General features: G+C 40.5%; 1 long non-coding RNA gene across 1 annotated transcript in view; it reads left to right on the top strand.

Moving 5' to 3' along the window:
- LOC135259937 (uncharacterized) overlaps positions 1-23,700 on the top strand; it is a 92,646-nt gene extending 68,946 nt beyond the window's left edge. The window contains exon 3 of the long non-coding RNA XR_010331432.1: positions 21,857-23,700. This is a non-coding gene — a long non-coding RNA (uncharacterized LOC135259937). The remainder of the gene's footprint in view (positions 1-21,856) is intronic.
- Positions 23,701-27,562: the final 3,862 nt, after the last annotated feature.

The raw sequence follows: 27,562 nt of genomic DNA, 5'->3' as shown, positions 1-27,562 counted from the left end.
CTTTTCCTTTTGTAATGAATGCTAATAACGGAAAGAGACAGGATCTGAGTGGCTTCGCTTCCTAATGGCTGCAAACTGCGAGAAGGAAGCACTTCACTGACAAAGTTAAATATGCTCAATGCAATGCTAAACTGTTGCAGATGGAGGGAATTGTTAGTAATTTCCTTCTCAAAGGAAAATGTATATGAAATGCATATTCATAATTTTTAAAAATATGATGTATATACCATAGGTATCATATATATATATGTACGTATATACTGTATATGTTACCTTACAACTTGGTTCCGTAGTACAGTGTCTGCTAAATAATTTACAAGATTATTGATACAAAATATTATTGATACAAAAAAACTGTGGATTCAATAGCCTTCATTTTCACATCAGACCCATGATATGTCATACATAATTTTTTTTCTATTAACACAGAATCATCATAGTAAATTTGCAAGAGTTAAGCTTACCACAACTGCGAATATGAAGATGTACAACAATGCAATTAAACGGCAATTCGCAAAACATATGAAATGTACCAATGCGATAATAATACACCAAGTTTCTTCTCTCGCATTATCCAGGCTGTGCAATGCTCCTGGATTGAATATCTTCACTACACACTCCATAGAGACCTGGCTGGGTTTCAGCAGCACTAAGAATAGTCAGCGCAATGTTTTATCACACTTTTTAATTTTGCACTAGGGCACATTATACCGTGCCTTAATAAATGTAGATGCAGCTCCTAATACATTCAGTCTTGTTATGCGCAAAGCTGTAGAGAGGCTGTGCAGAATACAGCAGCCTATACCTAAACGGGGATAGGTACTGTATGTGTGCCACTTTACCAGTGTGGAACATTGCATGTAAGTATGGCACTGTATCCAAAATCATCGAAAATTTTACATCATTCACAATCGTACATCATCTTCAATGCGATTGCCATGCCTCCCATTTTAAGTTGTTACAACCCCCAACGGTGACCATCAGACAACGAATTAGATGCCAGCGTCTAAAAAAAATGACCATTTGAACAGACTGAGGGGGAAAGGCGGTTAGATATGGCTGATAAAACGAGAGGCATTTCCACTCCTTTTCTCCTTAAATGTTGAAGCGCCTGAGCCTCCGTGGTGTGTGCGTTCCTCTGACAGACTCGCCTGCGGGCCAATGGCAATCCTTCGCCGTACAGGCCTCAGACCACTGCCGCCGAGCCAGCACCAATCACAGGGGACGCCTGCATTTGGCGTCAAACACGCTGTATGCCCCGGTGAGTGTTTATGTAAATGAATAAATGAAAGCAAAACATAAATCATACACCGCTTTGCATTATGATTTTAATGTATTATCCAATGAAGCTTTGCCAAAAATAAAATCATATGTAGAGTATGTTGAGAACAATATCATAAGTCAAAGACGGTAAACATTCCTTATTGAGCTTTGTGTTGAAAACACAAACAGGAGATTCTGCTAATGGATTGAGACAGGTAGACTTCCTAGCGCCTGGATAATTTGTCCTGTCCAATGGAAAGTCAGTAGTAAGAAGCCGGAGTTTCTGATTGAGGAGAAACCTTGGCCTATACTGTGAGCAATAAATGACAACTACTTTTCATTCTTGCACTCTATTCCCCTTGTTTATTGTCTGTAAAAGTTGCTATGAGAAAATGAAAGTTGCATATAACTTTTTTGCAATTTATTGTTCGATGTCAATGAGAACTGCGGCATAGCGGTTGGATGAAATATCAGCCTGTCTCAGTTCAGCACTGATAATTCAGTGTTATAAATAAAATTCTGTATTTCTGAATGAATTATGGCCCCCAAACATCCCCTGAACTTCACCCCCCCTCCTCCTCAAACTTTCACACCGCCACTTCTGAAATGATTTGGCTCCCTTGGTGCTTGTATCATCCTCATATTAAGCCTGCGTCTCTTCATCCTTTGTTTTAAGAGCCGCTGATGGTACCAGTCGCCGTTCACAGTGGGGTATGTCTTCAGGTGATTGGACATGTCCTCGGGGGGGAGCGGGAACAGGCGGCCATTTTGTGCCTGTCCGAGTGAAGTGCTGAGCCGCGCTCCAGAAACAACGAGAAACAAATCAATATGTAACCCTGTGTAACAAGCGCGGGGCGAGCCCATGTTTTATTGATGCTGCTCAAGGTTCGCTGGCTGATGTCTTTTTTCTCCCCCCCCCCCCCTCCCCTCAGGTACAGCAAAAATACTCACAAATATATCCTGTTGTGAAACGCCTCCCTAAAAAAATGTATCTATATGTTATTTTATGAATTAAATACCGCCCGTCCTTGGAGACAGATGGGCTCTCTCACAATGGTGTGGGGCTTGACCCGGAGGGGCAGGAGGGACTGTTAGCCCCAGAGAGAGTCTAACCCTGTGGGAAACGATCATCATACGTGCAGACACAATACCTGCCATGTCAGGTGCAAAACCACTGGGCTATTATTATTATTATTATTATTATTATTATTATTATTATATTATTATTATTATTGTAATAGTATTGGAATTGTATTTGTGTCTATCTTTGAGGGACAGTATATGATATCAATTTGTATATTTGCTTGTATATTGGGAAGTGTTGCAGTACTGTGTGCACTATATTGATAATATATTTCATTTTAATGTATTTTCAGTATATTTCATTTCCATTAGGGCCACTACTGTTCTCAGTCCAGATTGCTGCTCACTGGCTACCACTCTTGACTGCAGTTTACTGCTCTTGGCTGTGCTCTAGTGCACATCGGTGTGTCTGATTACCTGGGGTATTCTCCAGGTAACAAACTAATAGCTGCTGTATCACCAGCCAATAGAATGCATAGTTTGCCTGCTCCCGTGTCACACGAAGGTAAAGATATGTCTGGTTGGGTTTCTGGTGGACTCTGGAGGGGATTCCCGAGGCCTCGTGGCTATTATCGGCCTGCAATGAGACACGGGGCAGGACGTAATTGTTATACTCAGCGTCTGAGACGTAGATAAGTGGCCCATGAGAGCGTATGCTGAAGGGTAAACCGTCAAGGAAACTTTACAGCTCAACCCATCAGCGTGTAGAGAAATATTTAATAAGGGGCTGTGGATTTATCCTGCTGCAGTATATAGTTTGTGGTATCATTTTCTGTTATTTTTCAGGCTTCAACGGGTAAGGGGTTCGTAATGCATTTTGGATGCGGGTTGTGGCTCAGGGTTAGTCAAACATATACCGTAAGATGCACAAGATGGCCCCGGGCGATAATATATTTATTCGGTTGGAATTGGCAATAGTTGTTTTTTTTTGCGCTGCGGTCTCGACGAATGATGAGCTTTTCAGGGTTCATTTACTTTTATGGCCGATATTAGAAATTTTGTTTTTTTGTTTTTGTTTCGTTTTATGAAATTCAGCAGTTTCCGAGGCGGTGGGACACTTCTAATATTTCAGATGACGGTGTGAATATTTACATGTTCCGTACCTTGTTATATTTAGGAAAGGGGAGCCCGTTAAGGTGCCTGAGCTTTGTGGAGCCTTTACAGTAACATCATTTGTCACATAGGCAGCCTGTGTATCCTAAAAACATTAAATTTGAAATAGAGCAGGGAAGAAAGTCATAATTGGTTTGTTGGTTCCACAAAGGACTCACTGCAGTACTGCATGAGCAAGAAGTGTTGCATAATATTAGGATTATTTTCCTTTTCCAGTCACCCCATGGTAAGTCAAATTAATGACACTGTACATGCCTCAAAAATACCTCTCTGGTGAAAAATATTTGATGAGTAGTAGTCTGCTCTCTTTCCCTGAACAGGCCTGTAGATTATAGCCATCAATATCAACTCCCTAAATGATCATGAATGTTCCTGCCGCCGTATCGATTATTTTTTTTCCCCCCCGTCGGCAAGATGATGTTCAAGGAATAACGTGGATATACTGCCTCTATTTTAGGCCATTACCAGCTATGAGGGCCGGTTGTCAAATTAAGATGTATCGTCATCGTTTGCCTGTGGTCGTCGTGTTAGAGTCAGTCAAATTAGTGCTGGGAAGACGTCTGTCAGAGTCTCTGCAGAGCGGTGTCAGATGAGGTTGTGGAGAGTCACTTTGACATCCGTAACTCCCGGTGACTGTTTAAGTGTAAAGGATTTTTTTAAAACGTTTGAGGTGGATGTGACTTCTAATGCTGAGTGAAAGAGGTTGTATTCAACCAAGCAATCACCAGAGCTAGCCGTGACTTTTATCCTTGGCCTCTTTTTTGTATCAAACTCTGTTTATTTAGTGTTATTATTATTCTCTGGCAATATTGATGCACCCCTTTTGGGTTTGATTGTAGTACTGAGAGTATTTTCATGTTTCTCAATGGACGTTTCCATGTAAATTCTGCCTTTTTTGCATCAGTAATAGCAATGAGCCTAGTAAGGCGTGGTTGTACTTCTATAGTTTCAGCTCCCATTCAGTTGACCAGTCAGTCTGTAATGCTTATATTGCAAATTTATCAGCAAAATGTTTAATTAAGAGTAAGTGCTGTTGTATTAATTAAAGGAATAATAGAAAAAATAATAATTCAAGCCAAAATAATTAAAAGAAAACATCTTTGGAATGTTCTCTGAAATATGCGTATTTTAAGCACAGCAGATTCAGTACACTGAATGGAATAATGACCTCCTGTGAAACTTGAATGGGGTGCTTTCTGGGAAACGGAGTCCGTAATCTACCCTTCTATCAACACGAGAACGGCGAAGGTTGACTTAATTTCCCGCCGCGCCTTCCCCGTTCCCTTGGGGAAATGATCTGTCTCAAATGAGTCATCATCTCTGATTGGATGTCAACCAACGGCTAAGGTCGCGACGCGAGGCATTGTTCGAGGGTGACATTCTGCACATTACAAATTGACACCGTCCGAAAACTCTCCATTACCTCGAAAATATTCATGAACAGGGCGGGGCGTTATCATGACACTCAATGCAGTTCAGCTTTTATCATTGAAACCGCTGAGAGCGCTGAAAATATATTCACTTTTTCTGAAACGGCGCTGAGAGACTTCCAACAGATAAAAGTGTTGGTTATGCATTCATAAATTTGAAAATAAAATGTTTTACTTTTAGACTGTTAACTTGGAATGCTAAAAACCCCTTTATAGGTTATGTTTAAGGATTCTGGTATTGCATGAAATGGAAATATTGTTTTCAGCTTGCATGTATTTATGTTTTTTATGCATTTTTTCAAATTTAAATATGTGATATTCTTTAAAATTATTTTGTGAAATAAATCAAATATATTAACTTGCCACATCATGTTAGTTCAATAAATATGCAGATTTTTTTTTTCCAAGTGCTATAATTACAATAATTACTGTGTGAAGGCCAAGCAGTAATGTAAAGATCCAGTTTCTTTGCGCTGATAAAATCATACATCTAATCAGTAGAATTTTCCTGGATGCTGAAAATGTGTAATATGTTTGTTACAGCTTTTATAGCTCCTCCAACTTTAGTGCTAAAATTTACTGCCCCTTTGTTAATAAAGTATTTTTTTATAGGAACACAAATTAATGTAACCCTGTGAACGGTCCCGGAATGAATCATTCTCTATGCGTGTTGTACAGTGAGGACCCAATATTGCTCGACTGCAGGGCCATAATTAAGATCCTTTTTAATTGCAGATGTTCCAGTGGGAAAATAATCTAGCGCACGTAAGTGCTGGCTTTGCCGCCGATTGTCCTCCGTGGTGTGAACAGGTTGAGCAACAGTTTAAATTAGTTATAATTTCTCTCTCCTCCTTATCACATTATGCACGATAGGGTTTCACCGTAACGCAGCCGCGAGTTTCACCAGGGCAGCCGAACCCAAACATTACGCATAATTAGCGGAGTTAATGCAAAAAAATCTGCCCGGTGCCACCCGGTGTATTTTTACATATTTCCTTATGACAACATAACCTTGAAGCGTTCCGCAGATGAGTGGAGAAGACGATGTGGACTTTAGTGCGTTGCAGGTTCTGTTTTACAGTTTTCTTTTCTATGTCCCACTGAGAGTATTGCATTGTGTGTCTATCTGTGTGTGAGAAATTTACAGAACATTCAGGTTGTCTTTTTAAATTTTTAGTTGCCACCCTGCTTGCCACTGGCTATGTGTCTGTTTTCTTTGTGGAATAGTACGGATTCAAGTCCCACTAAATGGCCAAAGTGCTCCTAGTCCTATAGTTTTAGTCACCTCATTTAGCGAAGTGATGGCCCGTTGACAGTACCCTTCTTACAACAACGCTACTAGTCCAATCCCAAGCGCAAATTGTCCAGTGGGGTCACAGTCAATTTTGTTTCCCACTCACTTAATTCAGTAAATAAATTGAAATTCAATTCATGGATTGCAAAAAAAAAAAAAAGAAAAGAAACCTGCTGTCAACAAGATTGAAGTTCATTTCCATTTAAATTCAGCCAATTCAGTCAGTGAAACGATATTCAATGGAATGAGATGAATTTAAAAATAGCTGTAACGTTCCATGAGAAATTTCCAGTCGGTTAATTCAATTTCCATTGACCTGAATGCTGCTTACAGTATTAATCTTGTAAGGAATTCCTGTGAGCTCCGCACTGGCGAATGCTGGTGGAGGTGAAATAGCATTCCACAGCTTATTTTTTTCTGATTGGAGAGGTTTTAAGAGACCAAGCTGCTCTCAAGGTGTCTGGTAGGACGTGCATGAAGTGGGACTTCAGTAGGCTGGCGGGTCAAAGGTCAAAGGGCAAGGAGTGATGAAGGCCAATACGAGGGCTATAGGTGATCTGATTGGGGCAGGGGTTGCAGCAAAAGTGTGTGTGTGTGTGTGTGTGTGTGTGTGTGTAGGGAGAAGCTGATGACTCACCACAGCATATTAATGTCCTCATTCAACACCTGGAAAATTGACTCAGTGTCGCCACATTGAGTCCCATTTCAAAGAGGAGACAGATGCTGATTCTATAGCTGCAACTGTGCCACTGTCCTTCAGGCACCACACGCACACACACACACACACACACACACGCATGGACGCACGCACATGCACACACACGCGCACACACACACGCACGCACGCACACGCACGCACACACACACGCATGGACGCACGCACATGAACACACACACATCCACATGCATGCACACACACACACACACACACACACACACACACACGCACGCACACACACACACACACACATGCACACACACACACACGCACACACACGCGCGCACGCACGCACAAAGCACTGTTTGTTAAGATGATGTTCTTCGCGCAGCGAGAGCTCCTGGTTGTAAAACATTTAACGCTGACATTTACAATTTGTTTGGCGCTACTGGTTGAGCCCGGCTCAGCGTTTCATGCAACATTAATGTGCCGAGAAGCCTCCGAGGTGCTCGCGGAAGAGAAAGCCAGGCGGTGGCACCGGGAGCAGAGTGACTATCTGTCACACTCGCACGCTGCCAAACCACAGAGCAGAACTGGCTTCTGATCACAGGAAACATTTCTAAGCCATTTTTCCTAACATTATTTTAGAGAGAGAGAAAAAAAAGGACACATCGCAGTATTGTTTCTAGACAAGGCCGTTGGAACCTACATCTTGAATTCGTTTTTTTTTAAAGATATTTTTTTATGTTGGATGTAATGTCAATTTTGTTTTGATTCATTGAAATATGTTGGTTTTGTCTTCGATAAGAATGGGTGAAAGCAAATGAGCAAACCAAAAAGGAAAAAAAAACCTGGCGACACAACAACTGTTTGGGGGAATAATTTGAAATAGTTGGATTCCCAGAGACGTGCGCGCTCACTGCCAATTCAACAGACACAATCAACAGTATCATATCACATCCACATTATCCAAAATATTATCTTCACAGATTTCAACAATGAATAAACAATGACTGGCTGTCTCCAAGAGAGCTGACTTTTATCATTGCTGCATACATAATATGCTTTAATTATTGCGAATTCCACATATTAACGGTCTTATCTTGCTGTACCCTTTCAAAACAAAACAATTAAAAGATTCTTAGTGCTGGTCAACTTATTACTTGGCTCATGCACGTTTGGTGACTGGCGTGCAGTTTTTTTTTTGTTTTTATTCAAAATGGATGTGGATCTGCCTTCATTTTAAAAAATCTATTTCATATTTTATAGTCCACACACTAAAGGGATGACAGAACAGTGACTCAGCGGTGACTAAAAGATGGGCTCTTGGGAAGACAGAACATAACCAAACATATGGACACATAAACGACCCTCCTAGGGAGGGAAGCTGGCCCGAGCCATATACTGTTTTAATATCCGTTAGGGTGTCTCCCGCTACACAAACTCATATCTACAGTTTACAGTTTCCCCTTTCCGTGGGGAGAAATAGGGACTTCTCTGTAACCTTAGACTCCTCAAATCTTTTAAAGTTTATGAGAAAAAAAAAACCGTGAAGGTGGTTTCTCTCTCTCTCTCTCTCTCTCTCTCCCTCCCTCCCTTTCTCTCTTCCTCAAAGACTAAGCGTTAGCATTTGAATTTTATGCATGTCCCACCCTCCCGGTTTCATTTAGCTAAGCGCGGGGCTATCGTTCCCTGGTGACCTGACTCCAACCCGGCCGAACCCATCCATAATAAAAGTCAATAGCTCCTAGTCACTAAACAATTACTGCTGCTTCTTTTAAAAAATGCACAAGTCTTCAGAAAAGCAGGTTTTGTTGGCTGATTAATTTGCTGTTTGTCTGGGACGTTTGTATCGAACTGCATTGCTTAACGCTCCGTTGAGGCCCTCGTTGAAATTCCCTCCAAGGACGGGCTGCCGTCAAAGTCCCAGCATGCACCTGCCCTGACAAAGGACAGGAAGTGACAGGCCAGTAAACAGGGGACCCGACTGCCCGTTGTTCCCCCCACCAACATAACCTTTAAACAGCCAAACTCAGTCATGCTCATTTCACTGCCAATGACATTGGGGGTGGGGTTGAAGTCCCCTGTTGCCAAGATTTACATATCGCATATAGGCCCATATATTTTCTAAGAATTATGATATCCCTGGAGTATGTTATACACTTCTGGAAAACCTAAGCTAACGTTGGTGTTTATTTGAATGAATGAAGGAGTGAAGTACACTGAATCATTAAAAACATGCCAGACCTAGTCCCCCAGGTCCCTCCATGTAGACCTGTGTCAGTGACGCAGAGTTGTGATGGCTGGCATTGTAGGTGTTCCCTAGAATGATGTGCAGCAGTCATTCTGACAAACCGCCCAGACAGGTGGTTCGTCACAGAGAATAAAACTAGTTTTGAAGCAGAAATTTCCAGAAAAGTGTTCTGCGACAAAAACAGTAGGAAATGAAAGGCAAAGTCTCTTGTGTCAAGACCACGCAGAGCGAACTTTTTTCTTTTATTTTGACGATACCGCCCACGTGGATCGGCTGAGACGTCTGTGATCAAACTTTATAGTTTAGAATATTTCCTGCAAGTGAGCTTTTCAGTAACTAACTTGTTTTTTCATACTTACATCTCATGTTCAGATTATTTGATTTGCTAAATATTTTCACTTTTGCACTTCAAATTTAGCATTTTTATGTTTTGACTTTTTAGCAAGAATGTAATTACACCCAAGGCAGTCCGATTACAAAATTAGACATTTTAATGATATACAGGCCCTGAAGTCAACATCAAAGCTGTTAGTTAGCTGCATATCCAGCTATCAAACTTGTAGCACCATTTCTGGAGAAAATCTTGATTTGTTGGGGGCATGAATGTCATCTGAATTTTGTTTGGTCATTGATAAAAGTCTATACAGCAGAAACCTTACGCATTGAGATAGCAACACTCACATATCCAGCTCCTAAAATCTCACGCACGTCAAACGAATCCCTCGCCTTAGCAATTCTACGGCTCCGACGGCAGCTTTTTAAATGTTTATACATTGTAAACATGGTTGTAGGTCCTACGTCCACAAACCTTACAACATTCCGCAGTTAAGCGGTTGTTCCAGCTCACATTGGGGATGATTGAGGCGGTTTCTGTTTCTTGTCAGGCGCACAACGGCCGTGAGATTTCACACCCTTAAAAAGGGGGGTGTGAAGGGAGCCAAAAAAGCCTCACCGTGAGAGTCACACCTGCATTAACGCTGTGCGCATCAACCTTACCTCCCCAGGTGTGTTTTATCCAATCACCAACCATTCTGTGCAGCCGTCAGCCAACCGATGCCTCCCCGCTGATAATTACTTCAGTATAAAATACAAACACTCTTGCCACAGGTTGGACCCTTTTTTTTGTTTTTCAGTTTTTGAGTTTAGTTAAGAGTCCCTCGGGTACGTCACAGTGAGAACCTCCTGTGAGGCTGCCATTTTGGCTCGGTTAAGTGCACTCGCCCTTTTGTCCCCTTACCTAATAGGCAGCAGCGAATCAATCAGCGGCCCTGGGCGGCGAGAGCCAATGAGAGGAGAGAGAACCCGTGATCTGTGTGCGCCTCAGCCAAAGCACCTGGAAACATGACCTTTTTAACAGTTTGGTCTTCAATTTGCGGAGGATTATCCAACCTGAAAATGTAAATGAAACCTAGAAAGGGCAACCGAATCAATTTCACTTTAAATACCAACAGAGGAGGTTGGTGATTTCTCCGACCCCCCACCTCTAACCTCCCTTAATTTCCCCTTTTTTTGTGAAATGATTGCCTTTATGGAGTCTTATAAAGAATCAAATTGGTAGAAAATGATCACAAGATTAAAACAGGAACATACTCTAGACTCGGGCCTAAAAGATTTCACTTGATAACTTCTTTTTTCCTTTAACGCTTTTATGCAACGTTGTTTTGTTGTAGCTTTCAGAATAAAAGCGTTGTGGCGGTGCTTTTATTAAGAGTCGGTTCTTAGATGCTCGTAATGACCCTGCACATTCGCTTTCACTCAAAGTATCAGCTGTTGCATTTGTCTCACACATTAAAGTGTCCTCTAAATTATGGCTTGTCGGGCCATCCGAGCGGCTCAGAAACTGACACCTTGTTTACAGAGCGGAGCTGCTTATTTGTATGCCAAACATGAACGTGGCGCGCGAAAGCTTAGCGTCACGGTAACCTTTAGAAGTTATCTGACTGCAGGAATGAAATGCTCCGAAATACAAGTCAGTATTTTTCCATGTACAAACATATCTACAATATATTGCTTTGCAAACATATACAAACATATTTACAATGTATTGCTTTGCAAACATATACAAACACACTTACAATATATTTCTTTACAAACATATACAAACATACTTACAGTATATTACTTTGCAAACATATACAAACATATTTAATATACATTGCTTTACATTCCATTTCTGTAAAAGTATTGGGTCAGTTGTGTCAAATCGGTCGTTTTTCCTCCATTAATCATATTACAAATTTGATTACAAATCAAACAGTGAGTATGAGGCAAAATTCACAACGTCTGCATTTATTTTACGTGGGATTTTTTTAGCATGAGTATTTGGGGAAAGTAGGTTTTGATGAATTTAGTGACTTGCAAGGTCGATATTTTGTTGCTTACCCATTACATTTGATGACCGTGTGGAGTCTGCCACTCACGGATGTGTCGCGGAGGTCGAGCGGTCGAGAATCTGCGATGCGATGTCTGAGAAGGGGACAAGGTTGTGGATAGTAATCCAATAAGGCTCGAAGCTGATTCGCTGCTTTCCTTGGTTCCAAGGTCACTCCTTTGGTTGTCATACATCTGAAAATGAAAAGGAGTAATTGCCCTTGACAGTGCATGTCCCCCAACATCAGAGATATCTTTGTGCAATACGGTGCAAAGAACTCTTCAGCTATTATATCGTGGATGGCCGCATATTTCCGACCATTAAGCAGGAAGTCACGCAAGTCTTCGATGTCATAACTGAAGTTTGGGACGTTGTGTTCCTTCCTCTTCCTTTATTATTGCTTGCATAAGCTCGCATCTCCTTATTGGGGTCAGGGCAAAGAGAAATCCTTAGCAAATTACCCCCAAGGTCTCTATTGCCGTAATATGGAAATTACATTGGCCACTTGTCAATTATACTTTTCCGGGTGATGAGGTCATCTAATTGGTTTGGGAAAGGTAATGTGCTGTGAAAACAGCACTCCATACAGGAGGGCCAGGACATGCAATGCCTGGCTAATGAACACAGGGGCCTGACCGCGGTTCTTAGCGCGTCGTGCAAACTTCTTACGGACCGTACGCGGATACGCGGTCGCTAAGACGAATTAAGGAAATCCTGTTTGTGGAATTGTCGAATTGGATTATTGGTAAGAAGTAATAACACCTGCGCTGGTCTTTTGCCACTGCTAGCCTTTACACCATTGTGATTCAAAGTCAAAGCTTTGGTTTGAAGTGACACAACATGGAATACACTGCACAGTAAGTCATCGCTCCTAACCCTGAAGTATGCTGAACTCTGAAATGTAAATCATTCAATTGCCATGTCCCACTCAATTTTAAATAAGTTAGATTTGTTCTGTTGTTGTGTATTATCGATTTCTGCACTGTAGCATGGATGTTATGTTATCTTAGTAATGAGTGAATGAATGAATAAATGAAAGCACGTGTCTTTGAAACATTATTTCATGCCTGAGTACTCTTGTCCATCCCAAAGCAACTGAGAAGTGTTATCGATCGAACCTTACTCTTTTTTTTGAGAGGTGAGACTATTGTCGCTCAATCCATTGTCAAGTTCTCGCACGATCCAATCATCTGTAGAGATTTAGCGTTTTGCGGCATATAAGAACAAGCTGATGCCTAATTAACGTCGATCCCTAATCCTTTCGTTGCCCATTCTCCCCTCCCAGGACACCGTATTTCAACTCCTTCTGTTTCCGGCGCGCTCTACAGCTAAACGGTCCTCCGCCTTTCGAAACGCGCCCTTGCGCGGATAACCCGCTTTAGCATTCTTGTCAGGTTCCGTCCTCCCCATTTCGGTTGGTCACAGCGCGCCGAGAGAAAGCCACGCTCGATACGCCCTCGTGCCGCGGTCATTAAGAGCAGAAACACCCAGGGCTGCAGAGAGATTTGAGGAAGAACATTAAACTGGAAATAGTAGCTCACTTTAAAAGGCCCACAAATTGGTGCTTTGAGGATATAAAAACCCAAGTGTTTAGGTGGACGCGTGAAGCATTTGTAATTCAGCCCTACAGAGACCATTGACTTGATGGTATCTTAAAAAAAAAAAAACTTTTTTCTGGTTTTTGTTTTAAACTATGTAATACAAGTTTTAAAGAATATTTAACATTTCAGTTCAAGAAAAGCATATTACACAGTCGATGTATGGTTAAGAATCAATGTGGGATACTGCGCACACACACACACAGACACACACACACACACTGTTACCATCAATGAAGGATCTTGGGTTGGTTTTTTCAAGGATTTTCAACAGACTATAGATTATTGTCAGAGATCACCCCATGGTGCCTATTTTGTGGGCGATATATTTTCAAAAATGGCAGCTAGTGTACTACACTCCATCATCACTGTTATGCCACGCCCTCATACGCAGCTGCAGTTGATTGGTGAGCCTGCCGCACTGCTACAGCAGAGCTAGCACTGATCCACGGAGGAGACGTGTTTCGTCAGGAGACCCGTAGGCAGGGCCGGATCCTAGGGAGCCATCTGTCCACAGGGGGAGCTGAACGGGTCCTCTACCGCAATCTCCAGCTCCCAAAACCGCCCCGCCCGCCCCTACCCTATGGTCTGCAGTCTTGCCTAGGTCAGCAGAGGAGCTAAAGTCGCGTCTGCCTGTAGGTGCTCAGTAATTCACTGGGGGGGGCGCTTGTGCAGGAACCTGATGAGCCTGATTCACCCGCTAACTATATGCCATTCAGTACAAACCCACTTTATGCCATTCAGTGCATGCTGAGCAATATAGTTTAGGTTTTTTTCCAGTTTGTGTTAAGCACTAAATAAGTGGGTACAAATACAGTGAAGTACCTTGAAAACAACCATGGAAACATATGAGCCTTCTATTGGATTAAAAAGCCTTTTCTTACTGCAGAGCCTACAGTACCAATTGTTTGGTTGATTTATCAACTAATAGCAAATTGATCATTTGGGGAACTAAATGGTTACATATACGCTTCCCAAAAGGCATGCTTACAAATGCTGTACACTTAAACCCAAAATGCGCTTTTCAAAAACTCGATCTTGATTAGATAGTTGAGGTTACTGAGCATAAAGCTATTATTTTTTGCTGTAAAAAAGGCACTGTCGTTTAGCATTTCAAAATAATCCACATGCTGCACCCAAACTTTTTTTCGGTTTAGCCACGTGGTAGGTAAGTTCCAGGACGGGTCCTGGTAAAATAGCCTAATGTGTGGCATTTCCACCTTGTAATCAGAGGTGAAGGCTACTTGCCATCGACGACGCAAAGAATCATATGCAGTCCCTCTGCCAAGAGCCTAAATTGTATACATTAAAACCAGCTTGCCACTCCAAAAGCAGTAAAATGTCAACATTCTTGAAGAAAACTAAAAAAAAAAAGAAATTACTTTTCTTACTTGTAGTTTGGCTTTTTATAACCTTACTGACCTATCCTACGCTTACTGTGGGAACTACACCTGATATTCATGGCTATGGAGAACTGATACTTTATGGGAATTGTACGTTATCAAACCGAGTTCTGCAGTTGCTCCAATGACCTTTGGTATGCACTTATTGTACGTCGCTTTGGATAAAAGCGTCTGCCGAATAAAATAAAATGTAATGTAACGATACATTATTGTTTATAGGCACTTTTTATTGTTCCCATAAATTAATGCACTAACCTGCCTTTGCTGCTATATATTGTGCAGAGAGGGTGCTGGATTTAGATCAAGACCACAGAATTTGCTTTGCTGTGTTCCAGACGAAGGTGTACAGTCTTCATACAGTATATTTAGATATTCATGATTTTTTTAAAAATTGAATAGCATCATGCTTCTACAAAATAAGTGTTTCATTTCATTTTAGTCACTTTTGAAGTTGAATATAAATTCTGATTATATACGTCCTGTAAGGATGCCATGTGTCTTTTCTTTATTTTCATTTAATTTTTCTTTTTCTGTGTTGAGGAATTCATGAAATGCCATTTTTATGGAATGTTCTCCTTTGTCATAGCTAAAAAAAATTTACTTTGGCTTTTTCCATGGTCAGCATTGCCCTTTCCAGAAAAAGGAATGCAATCTGTTCGTAGATGGAGAGATGGAGGGAGGAATGAAAAGAAGTAGAGGATGATTTTATCTGTTCCTTGAAAGTGACATTTTTTTCCTCCTGTGGATATGCTTTAACCTTTCCGAGGAGGAGAGAGGACTGTTTGTTAATGTTTAAACATGCGGGAGGATTACTGCTTGTGTGAGGCTCACTGGCATTTATTGAGCTGAGTTTAGCTTGCCGTCATCTGTGATGGGTTAGCGTTGCATGCACAGTATAATGGTTTTAACATTATCATCTTTTTTTGATGTTTACAGTAACAGTATCATATTATCATGCACATTAACCAAACTCACCCAACCAGTCATGTGCCTTCTGAGCAGGAGGCTGTAACCCTGGTTCGGGCGAGCCACAGGGTGTGCTGGTTTTCATTACCGAGTAATTAACTGTTCAATTAAAGCAGGTGATTACGCAGTCAATCACAGTTAAGTTAACCTCACCTGGATTCTTGGTTCTGAACTGGTTGCCGCAGACACTGTGGCTCTGCAGGGCCAGAGCTGGAACATGCCTGGGCGATGCTTGCCAACGTGTAGGCTGAATTATTGAGCTGATAGCAGGGGACTTTCTGGGGCCAGAGCGTGATTCATTGTGCCTCTGATTTGTCACAGTGTAGCATAGTGCTCTGGAAAAGTCTGCTGTCTTCTAAATGTAATTGGAAATTGAGAGGATTATATAGGGTGAGATAGAAGATGGGGGGAAGGGGCGGCATCAACCCCCTTTACTTTGTTCCCCGACCTCTTGATTACAGTCAGAGCTTTTAACCCTTTTGAGGAGTAGGTCTTTTGGAATGTTTTTTTTCAGTGTTCTAGAACATTGTTTTCAGTTACCAGTAGTGATGGTTACATCCGCATTAGAATGTTCAGTTAAGAACATTCTAATTGCATATTTGTGATCTTGCACCTTAAAGGGTTACAGTAAGTCACTATGAGAACAGAACAAGCCCTGCTGCTTGAGGTTCATCCTATTAAGGGCCAATCTGCAGACAGGACACATATCAATCCCAGACTGTCATCACTGCCCCCTGTGACTGGCATCACCACGGGTTGGCTCTTGACTGAGTGTAGCCTTGCCCTTGGAGGGGTGGGGGGGTGGTGCAGGTACTCAACCAGGTAGCCTTGCATCACTCGCCAGCGACCCTTACTGGTCAGCCAGACGCCCGTGGTCTGACTTCCTCTAGCTTCATGTCCAAGCGTCTTCCTCAGACTCATGTCTGTGCAGGCTCAGCTTGAGGGCCGTGGCGTGCAAAGAATTGGCGATTTCGTATGGCGGTTCAGAAGAGGTCATGGGCTTTTCCGGGCTCAGATGTTTCGGAAATGGGTGCAGCTGGTGGATATAGCTGGGAATTCCAAACTGTGAGGGGGGAAAAAAGCATAAAAACTATGAAAAGCATGAAAATCTGGAGGGCAAAGAAGTAAAAAATGATGTTGAGAAACCAGGGAATTCTGGAAGAAAAAAAAAATTAAGTTCCTTTTTTTAAATGAGTCCTGACGGGGAAAAGAAAGTAGATATGTGGTTTGAAATGTACTTTATTTTTTTTCTGTAAGTTAGTTTCCTTTTATTAAGATCAGGGATGTCTTAAAATGCCCCCCAGGGTGGATCTGTTGGAGCATAAAACCCTGGGGTTTGCTTGATTGGAGGTTTTAAGTGTTTTTAAATTGTCTTTGCAAAGGACCACAGACATCTGGCACGTCTAGCTAAGCTCTATCCCTGGGGTTATTTTTCAAATAATGACTAAATGATGATCATTTTTATTTTTTAACAGGAAAATGTAAAACCAGTTTCAGACTCTGAATTTAATACATGCTAAACAAAATCATACATGCATATTTAAAATCTTGATGATGCTTTCCCACCCAGAAATCCTCTCGACTGCAAAAAGGTATCGCATGATGACATTGTGACCAAGATATTGTTGCCTCATGGACAGTGTAGTCCCCTTGTAGGCCAATTGGGGCCCAATCATGTTCCACAGAGGGCCGAGAGTACACAGGTTTTCATTCCAACCAATCATTGCATCTCACCTGCTGATGTCAGTAATTACTTCCCTCTTCTCTGGTTGAAGGTGTGTCAGTTGGTGATATCAGCTTGAGTACTGATTGGTTGGACTGAAATCCTACATACACTCAGGCCTCCGTGGCATATGATTGGACACCACTGCTGTCAATCTTTAGGCACTGTAGACCTTTCAAAGTTACTGTTGGCCTCACAGTGGTGCCTCTGGCCAGTATTGTACTTCACTGGCAGCTCACTTTTCAGTTACAGTCTGATCTAGACAGTGTCCTTCTGTCACAGTATGTCAACCCACTTCTTTATTGACATGGCCATCCTCCAAGGGTTGCTCGGAGTCGTATGCCTCCCCGCTCAGCTGTGGTCTGTCTACAATTTCAATCCAAAGTTATTCTGGAAGTTTCTTTGTCTTCTTGGCAGAGTCTTTGCTGGAAATTCACTGCCTGGCTGAAGGACCTTACAAAGGCAGATTTATTCAATCTCATTTTATGAAATCTCTCATTTAAATTTTTTCCACCTGGGCTAATTTAGGGTCTGAATACTTATCCAATCAGGACGCCTGAGTCATTTCATTGTTGCTTTGACTTGAATGCATTTCTCTCGACTGAAGGCATTTGCATGCCACTGTATGTACATATGCGTGTTTGTACATATGTATTCATGTGTGTATGCATATATGTGTGTACGTACCTGCATATGTATGTATATATGTATGTATGTGTATGTACTTATATATGTACATATGTATGTACATGGTGATATAACATAAATATGTATGTACAAACATTGTTTGTATTCGTTTGTGCATATGTCTATGTTTGTATGTATGTTTGTCTGAAATGTGTGTGTAAATGTGAATGTGTTGCGAAAACAGGATCAAATAGGATAAAAATGGAGGTTTGTGAAATGAAACCAGAATGTGTCACAGCAGCAGTGATTTCATGGTATTTGACAGCAATCGCCTCCCATTTTATGTCTTCCACTTGATCTTTTGGGCACAAATCACACCACTAACTCTTTTTCTATGACTCAGAGGAACAACATTAATTTGTTCCAATTTAATTTTCAGAAATGTGCTACCGTTACTAATTCATCAGAAAGATTTTTATGTAGTTTGTACAACATGCATAATTCATCCCCTAGAAGAAAGAGTTTATCTGCAGTATTAAAGTAAATCACAGAGCCGGTCATAAATAAGTCATTAGTCCAAAGAAGCCGTCTTTTTAAATCAAAGCGACTACATCACTGCTCGTTCTCAGATATGTGGAACTGATGCCTAGTGCGAAAAAAAAATGTTCACTGAGAACTTCATTTACTTGAATTTCATCTCCTGTAACACCCCCATAAATGTTAATTATTTACGGTATATGAATCCTCAGTGTATAATATCCATAAATGTTCATTATTTATGGTATAAGAATGTTAAGTGTACTGCGATGTCCATTCCGGGGCGTGCCTCCTCTGTTGTATGTTTCTTCCTGATACACTTTAACAGTTACTTTGCATAATGACCTATTTTATAGTACACCACACTAGATTGACTCCTCAGGTAATACATCGGCTTATTTTCATATTCGCATGCCATGCGTAATGTGAATTTATTTTACACGACCAGAACTTGCAGACTTGCCGGAAGACATTCACAATCACGTCTAAATTCCCAGGCCATCACTGTTCTTGCTAACCTTTTCCCCGCGCAACAAAACCAACTTCTCCTGAAGTTGTTCACCGGTCCAGCTCGCTCTCGATGCACCTCTGTGTGCCTGTCAGTTTCCCTTTCATATTTTCATTTCTGTAAAGAGCTAAAAAGGCATTTATAAAAAGGCATTTCTGCTCCATTGCTTCTCTGCTGACCTCACAAGTTTTGTTGGCTCGTGATACTCTTTCAGCCAATCATATTCAAAGGATATGGTCAGACAGATTTCCTGCAACACTTTGGTTGACACATGATTCAGTTGTCAATTTGTGAAGGCAAACTAAAACATTCAAAAGATGAGCCTTTTCCAAAATGGGGAGTTTTTATACCATCTGATTAAAAATGTTTAACACATTTTTCACGTAACTTATCTATGACCATCTGAAATTCTGGATAGTCAAATCGGTACACACACAGGCACACACACACACGCACGCACACACACACCAAAATCAGGTTTTGGCTAATAGCGCTCCTGTCAAGCATCACATATTACTCTCTAATATCTGATGGTGAAATACAATGGCGATGGTATTTACGGTTACTTCTTTAATAGTTTCTTGTGAAGGATGGGCTGCATCAAAGATGCTTTTATTTGTGCCGGGTAATTGCGAGTCGTAGCGTTTGAAGAGAAAAATCACAGTAACAAGGTGACACTGTTTAAAAACCCTGTGCTTACTGAAAATTGTGCTGCCACTTCCTTCCTCATTAATCTGTCACCAGCCGTAAGAAATGCTCGGGGACAAGCCTCGGTGCTTGTCCTCACTCAAAGGCATTTAGAATTAAAAGTTGTTCCGTTGGCACATTTCCGCTGGCACGCTCATTGTTCGTGAACAGTCATCTGCTCCGTCTTCAGGAAAAAATGCAATACCCGTTAATTTGAGAATTTTCATTTTCATATGTGTTTATCTCTCCTAATACCCCACCCCCTCAAGCTCCCATGTTTGGCTATGGGTTTGGGGTGTTTATCTAATTAAATTTTGGGGTCAGATTTGATTTATATTCCACGTTGCCTCCGGTGCATTTATGAAGCCATTTTGGCATTTTCACACCTAGCCTATACTTAATTGCACTTGATGTATATTATTAAATGCAAATGCATGTAATTACACTGCAGTAGGTTTACGAATGGCAGTCTAGCGTAATTGGTTTTAATGGGTCGACTGTATTCTGCGTCAAAATGGATCTGAACCCACAGTCGCCTCATACTCCAACTTCCGAGACAAACATAATCTTTGGGGACACGTGTACTTAGCTATAAACGGGTTGAAAAGGAATCAAACAGAAACATGAAGTATCATTGCTGATGACAGGGATGCATTGCATTTAAAGAATTAATTCATGCTACCAGTGTAAAGAATTCAGCTACTCTAGACAAATAATAGGTTGTGTTGTGACAACAAGATATGAATTATGAATTGTGCGTTTCTGTAGTACACGCAGCAACACAGCTTGAATCAGACAAAGCAGTGCAACTTGCTTGCAGCACTTTTCCAGTTGAGATAGCTCCATGTATTTCTTCATTCTCTCTTTTTTTTTTTTTGGTTATTGCTGTAAGCAGCAGAATCAGCTGGAGCCTCTGAACTTTGACCCCGTACAGGAATGGGCTGACGGACAGGAATACAAACTCGGAATGCATTCCTCGGCACTCTCGACCAAAGCGCACCTGATCTGCTACGGGAACAAATGTGATGTGGAATCCCATAAGCCTCTGACTGAAACTTTTCAGGAAGTCGTGCATTATTTATCTTAGCATCATTTCTGAGGCTAAGACGGCAACTTAGGCTTCTTTTTTTACCCATAATGCCCCATAAGTGCAGGGGCCGATCTTCCAGGAAAATAAAGTCGACACAATGCAAAAAAAAAAAACTTTTTCTTCCAGTCTGGATTACTTGTAAATTTGTATAAATGTTGCCAGAATATGTTGTGGATTCTGTGATTTGCAACTGTATTACGTAACTCTTTATTTGGATTATATGCCATAAATCTTACATAACACAGTCACAAGCATGACATAAAACCTCATAACCAGACATACTATTTTTTCATTCATGCAGTACATTTTATGAAAAAAAAAAAAAAAACTTGGCTGTGTAATGGCATGGTTATAACTGGTCATAAAATGTCTTATGACATGCTTATGACAGCACTTTATTGGCCTTAGCTATTGAATACCCTGTATTTGTATGTGCAACATCAAAGAGACATATGTATGTATGCATGTGTGCATGTATGTATGTATTTATGGATGTGTCTGTGTATAAATGTGCATGTGTATACACACATTTTTTATGTCTATAAATTTTTAACTGCAAGTCAATGTCTTGCGTCAATCCTTTCTTGAGGAAAGTTCTAACGGTTTCAAAATGATATAAAATGTTCTCTTTTCACCGCAGCCCTCTGTTCTATTACAGAGACGGATTCCCGAGAGGAGCTTCTCTCTTCCTCTTTATTAATCTTTGCTTTCATCCGCCCACTCCTGAAAGCAGACCTCAATTCACAGTTTTACCGCTGTAATTGTGGCGCTCTGAGAAGTTCCCTCTTTTAATACGGCGAGAGACTCCATTTGCTCCTGCCTTCGGAATTAGAAACAAACAATCTTGCCGCGCGAAATGATTATGTGCATTTTTAATGGAATGGCATTCGGAATTACGTTCGCTCAAATGACGATACTTGAGATGCTACATCGCTCGCTTTGCTGCACAGAAAATCATATATTATATGTTTCAGAGTTATATATATATATATGTATATGTTTTTTATTCAGATGTTAAAATTAGTGGAGCGAGGCAGGCATTATATCGAGCAATTTCGCTGCAGATTGCCTCCGCTGTCTTTCAGTGAACTAATAAGCAGTTCAGAAAGCATCAAAGAGGAGACGGCGTCGGTAATGCAGTTCATGTGAAAGCTACACCCTCGGCGGTGTATAATTTCTGTTTGTTTCATTTTTTTTGCCGAATAACGTGTCCTTGTTTAAACCTTTTTTTTTTCTTTTTTTTTTTTTTAGACCCCTGTCAACGTTTAATGAGAAGCTCGAGGGAATAAGCCACAGCTGGAGTGGGCTGACTGATCTGGAGCAATGACACAAATTCACGAAGGAGAAACTTATACTTTGTAAGTTGAGACAAAGCTGCTCCACCCACGAGTGCCTTTGCACACACAAGTGATTACCCGCGCATCTGTTGTGCTGGACAAAACAATAATGCGACGATGAAACAAAGTCCGAAAGTCTTGTTTTCTTTCTGTCTTTCTTTCTTTTTTTTTGCTTGCTCATCTCCATGACCCTGTCTCTATTTACTATGAACAATCGTCCTGCCCAAAGCCAGCTTTCTTTGCTGAATTATTGTGGCTACTTGCGCAATCAAGTTACTTCAATTAAATGACTTTCATACGGTAGTCACAGGGTATGGAACAATGCTAGACTGCTCAATCTAGGAAGAAAGAACTAAGGATCACTTACTGGGTTAACAACAGAACAACATTCTGTTAGGAGAAACTTCAGTCTGCCAAACCTCAGCATGAGGTCAATCCAAACATGAAAATCTGTCTATTTATTGAAAGCTCACACTGCAAGTACTCCACGGTAGTTTTTTGGGTGTGTTTGTGTGTGTGTATGTGTAAGAAACTATCTAGATCCTGGAGGCTGTAGATCGTGTAATGTGTCCCATCAAAAAACAAAAATAACAAAATAATCCACTGAGACATGAAAGTTAATGCTACCCATGTTTGAGTAGTTTTCTATTGGTCATCATACAAAAATCATACATTTTGCAGCAATTTTGATTTTAGAAAAAGTCTAATCTTATGTTGAATGTGCCAGTCAGTTTTATTTTACGTCTCATTTCACACGAGCGAATGTGAAGGACTTCTGTTCTCTCAGGATTCGCTCCCTGAAAGAGCCGTGTAGCTTTCAGTCACTGGAATAGTCCACGCTGAACTGGGTCTTCGTAATCCTGTCTTCTGTTTAAACACGGCCTTGTAACCGATGAAGCAATCAAAGTAGAGAAAGGCTGGGAAGACATCTGCTCATAAAACAGGAAAAATTTCTCACGATTGTCTTTTCATCCACGGAATAGGAAATCTAATGGACTAGAAAATAAGATATAACCTCGCCACCGTATGGACTTTAAGAAACTTTTGTTCACTGCAAAATATGAGTAAACAACTCAATTTAAAAAAACTAGTTCTAGCTTCCAGATATTCCACAGTATAGACATGGCAACATTTACATACATGCTTAGCATTGTATGTTTTAAGTTATCTATGTGTGGCTCTGCTTCTTATTACATGCTTCATAAAAGCCTGTTTAGGTGCATGTATCTGCGCTGGTTTTCTTTGCTGAGGTACTGTCGCACTGGTCTGGTGTTTGGTTGTGGGTTTTTGACAGTAGCAGCAGTGTGCTCTGAATTTTTGTCTGTAGGCCTGTAGGACCCTTTTCTCGGTTGTGTAGAGCTTTTTATCCTGTAGGGCTGTATGGCTTTTTTTTTCTGTAGAACTTTTTTTCCTGTAATGCTGTTGGGCTTTTTTCCTGTAGTGCTGTTCGGCTTTTTTCCCTGTGGTACTGTTGGGCTTTTTTCCTGTAGTGCTGTTGGGCTTTTTTCCCTGTGGTACTGTTGGGCTTTTTTCCTGTAGTGCTGTTGGGCTTTTTTCCTGTTGGGCTATTTTCAGATTGTGTCACTGTGCTCTCGGGTGTGTCGGTGTTGAGTGACTTGGTTTCATAGTAAAAATAAATAAATAAAAGATCTCAGCACTATGCCTTCGTTTCTTGTACATGCAGCTGATGTTTCAAATGTTTAATCCTGAAAGAGTCCACTGGTAAGTTAAATTTTTTTTTTTAATTTCACTTAGAGATTTTTTTTTTATCCTATCAAGATAATGACAATGGAATACAATGGCATTCATAATCCCTCTTCTAATTAACTGAAAGTTAGGGAGAACGCAAAACGTTATTTTAGTCAATACTGGAAGTTTCTGTTCCATGTTTACAGTCCTGGTGAAGTTTGAATTGATTGACTGCAAAGACCCAAACATCTGACATTAAAAATAATATCGCATTCTGTCCACAACATGGACTAGTTTTAAATATGCAACCGAGGAGCTCATTTCATTTTGATATGATTGCAGGAATCAATAGATGTATAATGAATGCTAAGCCAAGCCACAATGGCAGCATCGCTTGAATGATATGGTGTCATGTGCAGTCTCTGGGGTCGATAAATTAATGGGAAATGCATTTGCTGAATACCAGATTTCCAGCTTATTATTAAATCATTGATCAGAGATGTTGCCCTTCTCTTTAAATGACAGCAAAGGGTAATGGATGTGCCCATGGACTGGGATATGTAAGAAGGCACACCTCACAGGATATTTGACAAACTTATGTCTTTGTCTAGAGTGCTTGGATATGTACTTACGTAATGTGGGGGTTGCCAGCATTATCTACAGTACTGGTTCTAGCACCTTGTCTTAACCAAAAGTTAATCAATCTCTTTTTATCCCTTTTAAACTTATGTAGGGTGTAAGGATGAGAACCCTTTGTCTACTTGTCTATGTCAGAAAAACCTGTTTTTTTTAGATGATGCAAGAACTCTCGAAAGGAGGCGTCTGAAATAACTACCAAAAATTACATTGTCATATTTGTGGTGCCCAGTGTGTGTTCCTTTATGTCCAGCGTAGATGCATGTTTTTACTCAGCATGGTTTACCCAGACACTCTTAAATGAGATTCTTAAATGAGATGTAAAACAGTTCATTCTCTCTGCTTCTATCTCCTAAAATGTTGTATGTCTTAAGTGTGTCTTCATTTGCATGTTTGTATATGTGTAAAACAGAGAAACAGTACTGCTCAAAGACATTTATGGTGAAGAAACTGCTATTTAAATTCACATTCTAAGGAAAGAAGACACTTCTGAACAGTAGACCGGCTTCACATCAAGAATAGTCATTAGGTTCTTAGAACTACATGCAGGATTAATTAATTTAGGACATAGAATTGTAAAATGTGTTAAATTGTACTTTTGGTCCTGTAGAGACTCTGCTAAAATCTATTAAATTTAATCTTTTGTCCTCTGCTTAAAACTCTCTTTACTCATATGTCGTCCATAACTCTCTCTCTCTCTCTCTCTCTCTCTCTCTCTCTCTCTCTCTCTCTCTCTCTCTCACCGCACACACACACTCCACACTCATGAGCGCCCGCACACGCACATTTGTATTCAATTCCCTCGTTCCAACTTTCAAATGGCAGGACCCTGTTAGAATATGCCAGCAGGCATTTGCTCCCATTAGTTATTCAAGACAATGATTCACACATGTTCATTTGAAATAGATTCCATTCTCCTCTTTAAGAGAAAATGGTCCTATCTAGTGCCAGTGAAGAGTTTTTCACAGGAGCATGTTTAGGTGCTATAAAGAACTCCCCATTAAGGTGTTATATAGGAAGCACTTCATGGGATTATCAGGGCTCTTCTCTAACGTTACGAAGCCTTCAAAGTCTTTACGTTGGACACGTTTATTTCTTCAAAGAAAGTTATGTACTGTCTGCGTCATAAGTATTCTATTAATAATAGAAATCGCATGTAACTCTGGTTTAACATGAAAAACGAATAATCGCTGGAGATGTAATCTCCCAACACTGGCCTTCTGTTTACCGCTAGTGAGGTTGTAGTAAAAACATTTCTAGCATGTTGGGTGAGCATGAAAATGTATTAAAACACAGCTGCCATATTCAAAGATAAGGTAATTAAAAGATGAAATTGATTCAAAAAGTTATGATTGAGAACCTAGAGATGTTTCTGAAGTTATTTCAAGTGTACCCCTTTTGTCAGAAAATAAAGTGTTGTTCAAAACAAATTACCATCTCTGCAGTAAATGCCTGCTGGTGTTTTCAGGTTTGCTAATCTAAATTAGACTTGTGATAAGAAAAATCGTGTCAGTTAAGATACTGGTATGTCTGAGTGAAATATTTAAAAACTAGAATTGCTTTAGATAACAGGACAACAAGCCAGCACCTAATGCCCATGCCTGCTTGTCTGCCAGAATTTTTCAAACTCACCAGTGGTTTGAATTCTCTTAACTGCTAATTCTCGACAAGACTGCCCTGCCTCAGCTGCTGCAATGCTGATTTGGGCAACGCTTGGCGGACGGGCGGCTATGCCGATACTAGGCCGAAGCTGGGCCGACGGTGGGCCAACGGTGGGCCGACACTGTGTGCTTTCTGGCTGGGAGGTTTGTCAGGGTTGCAGGTCGGTTGAGTAAATTCAAATGTGTACAGTGTTCCGCTGAGCATATTGCCACCGTACACTTTAGATGTCAGTGCTTAGAACTTCAAAACTGGAGAAATATAAAGAAATAATAGAAAAATCAAGGAGATATGTTGTCCTTTTAATCACGCCTGTTAAAAGTGAATGAGTCAGAATTTTATGTGTGCCGTTTACACAATTCAATATCGTGTCAAAACATGCCCACGGTCAATTATTGAAATGTTCAAATTATTGCCCATGCATTATTGAACTTTCTGTAAACATTCTTGAAAACATGATTTATTTTTGAAAGCGGTCTGCATAAATCAGACAGGCTGTCTAATTTATCAGTGGCTGGAGTGCCTGCTATCTTATTCGCCTATGTAATCTGACCAGACGGACCTGGTGATAATATTGCTTTTATGTCACCGGTCCGGCGTAGCCACGTCGAGCTTCATTTAGTTTGCTTTGCTAAAATTAGTTTCTCCTCTCAGGCAAAACTTTGCCTATGTGGGTGACTGTCCATTGATTTCCAACTGCAAAATAAAACAGTGTAGGCATACTGTCTGCTGCTATATATATAGTTAGGTATAATGCAACAAATATATTAGGATAGAGAATAGCATTTGAGAAAGCAAACATTAACCAACAAACTAGGGCTCCATTTATTATGTGTTGGGAAGTAGTTTATTTTTTTGTCTTTGTATTTACTTTTTCAAATCTCTGTTCAATGTCCCAACAACATATGAGTTCATTATTTGTTAATTTCGATAAAGATTGATACAGCGACTGAGCCTTACCTACCATCCATCATGTACAGAAAAGCAGTCACATACTTGCTGTACTGTATCAGAGTCATTTAAAGAAGGCCCAGTCGACAGATATGTTTTCATTTATACAAAACTGCACAATAATAAATTCTGACTGATGCAGAGAAATATAATCAGTCAGATTGTATTTGTAGCATGTAAATAGCACGTCATTGCATTTGTACACTGAAGCAATGTGTTGGATTGTGTCTACCTACCTCTGCATGCCTTTTGTGAGACCAGTCAAGCAGGACATACGCTTGATAAAAGGAGAAATGGCTGTATTCATAACTGTCATGATTTGCATATTTATATTCAGCCAGTTGCATCAAATATCATTTTTGATAAATGAATAAATCAGGCTGCACATTGAGACCTACAAAAAAGAAAATACAAATAAAATGTACATCTTGCTTTATTTCTCATGCCATTCCAACAGTATGAAAAAATATCAAATTCTGACACATACAGAAAGAATTCCCTCTATACAATCAATTAAATTTATGCTTGTGATTCATTTTTTGATCCTTGCAGCTGCATTAAATATCTATTGATCCTCCAAAGACTGGCCTTAATCCTAATGCAAAAAATAAATATGAAATAAATTCACCTCCAGAGAACCTAGCCCTTCGAGAAAGCGCGGTTTTGCAAACAATCGATACCAGCT

This window comes from Anguilla rostrata, chromosome 7, assembly GCF_018555375.3.
Source record: "Anguilla rostrata isolate EN2019 chromosome 7, ASM1855537v3, whole genome shotgun sequence".
NCBI lineage: Eukaryota > Metazoa > Chordata > Actinopteri > Anguilliformes > Anguillidae > Anguilla > Anguilla rostrata.
This window is presented reverse-complemented; position numbering and strand designations above follow the sequence as displayed.